Consider the following 5,847-nt stretch of genomic DNA (forward strand, 5'->3'; position numbering starts at 1 on the left):
GGAGACAATGAGTTCCTAAGAAACATTTGCTATGGAACGGGTTTTCCAGGTAAATAAATTATAACTTTCAGAGATGAACTCATTTAATAAATTAGTTAAATGACTATAATATAATACAAAGGCTATTTAATTTAAAGTGGGGCTTCTCTATTTTTTAAGAATAATTGTCATGCATATCATTTTTTTCCAAGGAGATGGCTGTTGTTAACGAAAACAATGTAATAAATAAAAGAATATAGATTTGAAGTTTGGTTTACAAAAGATATACCAAGAACGTGGATATGAATGAAAGTTAGATAAAAAGAAACAACGCCTAAATTAGAAAAAAATACATACCTCACATTTTGTAAGAACAAATATTTTTTCCCAATATAAGTTTGTAAGTTAGGTTTTTAGAATAATTATACTGCACTTGCGAGGGTTTTTCCCTTTTCAGATTGTAATTATACGCAGTTATATTTGAATTATTTCTAGATTCAATATATATATGTATATATAATTAATATAGCATTTTGTTGTAATTCTTGCAGGACGCGGACACAGTTCACTATGTCTATATAATACAAAACGATGAAAAAGAGAAAAAGCGAACAGAAAACATTGTGGTTACAACGGCGTATATGACCAATGGCTGGGGAAAAATATTGAAGCTAGCTATTTACTATAAGCTGATTGACAATGAGTTGGTAAGTCTTTATTATCTTATCAGCGGATTAACTTTTACTAATGATGAGGATCATCGAGCTCATAATATACTTATAATTATTAGGACCACGACGGTGAAGTTGGTGGAGATTATATTGACGATGTTATTTTTGCTACTGATGATGATGGTGATGATAAAGATGATGGCGATGATGATGGCAGTGGTAGTGGCGGTGATGGTGTTGCTATTGATGCAGTTACTGTTGATGAGGATGATGCTAGCTATCGTTACAAATTATAATTACAATACAAATAACTTTAAGCGATATTTGTAATGATGATGATCATGATCATGATGATCATGATGATTATGACCATGATCATAATCATGATAACAATAATAATGGTTTCAAATTTTGCCACAGGAGCCGCCATTTTGTGGGAAGATATGAACCCAGAATTTCACTGGAACTTAATTCATCGACCCCGAAAGAAAGAAAGGCAAAGTTGACCTCAGAACGTAGCGGCAGACGAAATGCCGCAAAGCATTTCGCTCGGCGTGGTAACGATTCTGCCTGCTCGCCGCCTTAATAATAATAATAATAATAATAATAATAATAATAATAATAATAATAATAATAATAATAATAATAGTAATAATAATAATAATAATAATAATAATAATAATAATCATAATAATAACAATAATAACAATAATCTTTTCTATTATAGGCACAAGGCCTAAAAAATATGTGTTTCACTGGTAATTAATTTATCGACCTCGAATGTATGAAAGGCAAAGTCAGCCTCGGCGGAATTTGAACTTAGAACGTAGCGCTAAGCATTTCGAATAATAATAATAATAATAATAATAATAATAATAATAATAATAATAATAATAATAATAATAATAATAACAACAACAACAACAACAACAACAACAACAACAACAGCAACAACAACAACAACAACAACAACAACAGCAACAACAGCAACAACAACAATAATAATAATAATAATAATAATAATAGGATGCCTTGATGCAGTACCAGACATTGGCTGCCATAGCTTTTGATCTTAACTGAATAGAAGTGTTATCATGTACATTGTTTTGTCTTGGTATAAAAGATGGGCTACAGCAAATATTTTGCTCAGTATCACAGATATGCCTGTCAGTTGTTTGACCTCAACTAGTTAAGCCTGTACCTTGGTGACTTACGATATGTGTATCTATGATCACGAGCAGAAGTAGTGGGGGAGCATCACCGCCATGTGTTGAGAGGAATTCTTTGCGGTTTCAATGATTCACCTCTGGAAACATGGGTGTTTCGTTTATCATTCTTAAACAACGTTTATTCAAAGACCTTTTGAGCAGGATGGTCTGGTCTATTCGACCTGAAGAAAATTCTAACTGGTTCCCACTTGCAAGATCATGTGTTGTTTATCTTGATATGAGATCACCATGTTACGCACATAAGGTTGTGATGCATGTGCCTGGTGTACCCTTATGAAACATTTAGTCATGATGTGTATATTAGGCTTCGTATATTTGTACCCCAGTGTTACTGATGTCATGCACTGTTCTCTCACTCAATAATGATAATTGTCACGAACTGGTATATGCCGAACTGGTATATGTCGAACTGGTATATGTCGTATTCTTTTGTAATACTCCTTTCATATTTTTTCCTTCATAGCAACATATTGTATACCATCTCCGTTTATCCCCAGGTATTTACAGCTTTCTTGTGGGTAAAGCTCGTGTCTTCAGTTATTGGTTGAAGGTACGTTGTTCCTTCGGTCAGCCAGGCAGGTATTTGCTCTGGGTTCTGAATGACATTAGTTAGGGATGCAGCAAAATATTGGTGTAATTCTGTTAAACAATTCGGCCAGAAGTTAGGGATCCGGTGCAATCCTGGGGTTCTCCATTTGTGAGACTTTCTAAGAACACATCTCAGTTCTTCTATTCTTATTGCCTCTCATTTCTGCTCTTCAACTTCATCCAGCCTCACTTTCTCACATTCTATCCGTTCTCCCGTTATATTCTTTTTTGTTGCTCTATGTCTTCTTCCAGATCTCTTCCATTCCTCTGTGTGTTTTTCCAGAGTTTCTGATGCTGGCTTTGACGTCTTGCCTATGTCACGTTGAGACATCACTCATTTAAGAAAGTAAATACACCGTATGTAACAAAAATCTTTCCGATTTTTTAGTTCCTTTGCTTTAACAGCACTTTTCCCATAGTTGTCGCGAAGTTTTCCTTTTCCTTCCATTGCACCGATGCTATTGGATGAAGCTTGTTTTGTGGAGAGAGCTTCTTACTGGACGTCCATGTTGTTACTTAGCTCGGAGCTATTATTACTATCATTAATGTTGTTGTTGTTTTTGTTGTTGCTGTTGGTGGTGGTGGTAGTGGTGGTGGTGGTGGTGGTGGTGGTAGTGGTGGTGGCGGCGGTGGTGGTATTATCAATAGTAGTTGTAGTAGTATCATCATCACCGGCAACCGCAACAGCAGTAGCAGCAGCAACAGTAGTAGTAGTAGTAGTAGTAGTAGTAGTAGTAGTAGTAGTAGGAGTAGTAGTAGTGATGGTGGTTGCGTTGACGGTGATGATGATGATATTATTATTGTATTCGTAGTTGCTATTGCTATGTTTTTTTTTGTAGTTATTGTTGTCGTTTCTATTATTATTATTAACACATCGAACAAAATCCGATTTATTTCCCGCTGGGGATGCATTACAAATTCGTCCTTCCTCAGAAGTAATATACCACTATATGCATCTCTCTTTCTCTCTAGCATTATAAATATCTCTGCGTATGCATCGCTCGATTCATCTATTTCTGTATATCTGCGTTTCACTAGGCCTATTGTATTTTGTTTATCCATGTTATCTATATGCACTGGTGTCTCTAAATATATTGATCTATGACACTTGAATACATTTATACATAGATGTATATGCACATTTTAAACTTTACCTATATATTTAAACTGCTATCGCTCGCTATATTTATGACTCAATCCATATATTCAATATATGAATATTTCTGGATACAAATATTTATCAGAATATATGACATCAATAGAATATTTGTGGCAATGCGCTGTTTGTGCTTTATTCGTTCAGAACTCTATTTGAAATTTGGATTCTCCTTTAGAGACTTCATAACTTGTTGAAAAGATTATTTGCATGACACTTACTTATCTCATGTGCAATGGTTAATGAGATTTCTTATACGACATCTCTTATATCGAATAAGCAAAAGGCATGATTGTGCTTAAATTATACAGGGAAAGTATAAGACGAGTTGTCGGGAAGAAATGCTCTTGTCTGTAGCATGCTAGCAACGTTATGAGAATTGGGAGTTCAATCAAAAAGTATTGCTACATTTCAAACGTGTTTCTCTCTCTCTCTCTCTCTCTCTCTCTCTCTCTCTTTCTCTCTCTTTCTCTCTCTATCTCTCTCTCTCTCCTTCTCTCTCTCCCTCTCTTTCCAACAACTATAATCGATTCTTCTCAGTCAGCTCCTTTACTTCTTTTGGTTCCTTTTCACTTAGTTCCTTTAATTCCTTCTCACAGATTTATATAACATTGTAAATGCCAAACAACATAGGCACACATACATGCGTACATACACAGCTACACGCGTACACACACACGTATGTATATGTATGCATATGAATATATATATATACAGCGCCAATACCTCAGCTCAATAATACCTTTTGGAAAAAATGTTGGTGGAAATGTGATGGAAGCCCGAAAAATACTTATATAAAACAGTCACACAAATATATTTAGGGCAACTGGCATGTTGATGATACCCTTTGCGATTAAAATATGTTTCCACGACTGTCGTCTTGTATCCAGACATTAAACTGGTCCTTTTCCTTAATAGCATATCAGCTTTAGAAATTTTTGATTCTTGAGATTAATTTTCGTTTTCATTTGGAGCTATTCTCATTTGTCATCTTGTAATTTTGACACATCCATTGGAGGCCGAGATAATTTTAATAAATCAGTGTGTGTGCGTGCGTGCGTGCGTGCGTGCGTGCGTGTGCGCGCGCGTGTGTATGTGTGTGTAACAACACATAATGTGTCAATTCACTACAGCTGTTTCCAACGAATTTTTAATTGATTAATGGAGACATTATATCATTAGAAAAACAATAAAAAAACATTTTTATCAGGTGAATACATGAACCAAAACTTTCAAAAACACCCAAATGTCAACAGGATGTGCGCCCTCATGATTCTATAACCATTGCTGCATTTAGTACAATGTGCGATTCTTGATTAGCTTCAGGGCTAAGTGATATACACAGTAGGGTACAGTTGATCGTATACATAACCTAAATATCTTTCGGCCTCTACTTTGGCACCCACATATGCATTCCTTGTGAATTTCCTCACGCGCAAGCATCTTACAGCCTGTTCCTATCTAGAATTTATTACATTACAATTGGATGTAAAAATCTGATAAAATTCTTCTAAACGTAACCCACATATTTTAGTTCTAGGTCTGTATGCTTTGGTAGTAGAAATTAATTCGCAATTGATGGTATCATCTTTGTTTCTCTCTTTAATAGATCAGTTTATGAGGAAATTCACATTTTACCAGTAAAAATGAATAATAAACATTTAAACAGAACGTTTTGAAATAAAGGACTACATGTGATTATCCAATCAAAAACTGTATTGGAGAATGTTCGCGTCTAACTTAACGGTCAACTCTACATCATACAACACAAAGTAGATAACCGAAAAACTTTAAAAACTTAAATCGAAAGATATTAAGTAAACACTCTGAAGAAAATGCGCCGGTATTATTGTAAGGTTGCAATTGCAACGATTATTAATCGATGCTGCTGAGACATATGTAGGCCTATGTAAAGCTGTATGTGTGTGTGTATATATATATATATATATATATATATATAAAGAATTAAAGGTAACGCAATGCAACTAAGTAATAATTCTTATTATTATTGTTGATATTATATACTAGAGAAAACCTATATGGTTATGGTAATGTATTCAGAACTATCCAATGGAATACATCTCGAAATTCTTATCTTATAAGAATTCTATTGGATTTATATATTTACTGTTGAATAACCTATTTTGAATACCTAACTGGGAGCGAACCGGTAAACACTTGGGGTTGGAATCTTATTTTTATTTCAAATTGAACTCAAATGATA

The 5,847-nt window shown here is 34.4% G+C and overlaps 1 protein-coding gene across 3 annotated transcripts in view; it reads right to left on the reverse strand.

The window, feature by feature from the left end:
- The window catches only part of LOC128251080 (probable serine/threonine-protein kinase DDB_G0282963), a 332,943-nt gene that overhangs the window by 153,493 nt on the left and 173,603 nt on the right, over positions 1-5,847 (reverse strand). Inside the window, exon 1 of one of the 3 annotated variants that reach the window (XM_052977438.1) lies at positions 337-608. The exons of the other annotated variants lie outside the window; for them this stretch is intronic. The gene's annotated coding sequence lies outside the window, so the exon portion shown is untranslated. Of the gene's footprint in view, positions 1-336; positions 609-5,847 lie in introns of those variants that run through there. 3 annotated transcript variants of the gene reach the window in all.

The sequence above is a fragment of the Octopus bimaculoides genome, chromosome 2 (assembly GCF_001194135.2).
Source record: "Octopus bimaculoides isolate UCB-OBI-ISO-001 chromosome 2, ASM119413v2, whole genome shotgun sequence".
Lineage (NCBI taxonomy): Eukaryota > Metazoa > Mollusca > Cephalopoda > Octopoda > Octopodidae > Octopus > Octopus bimaculoides.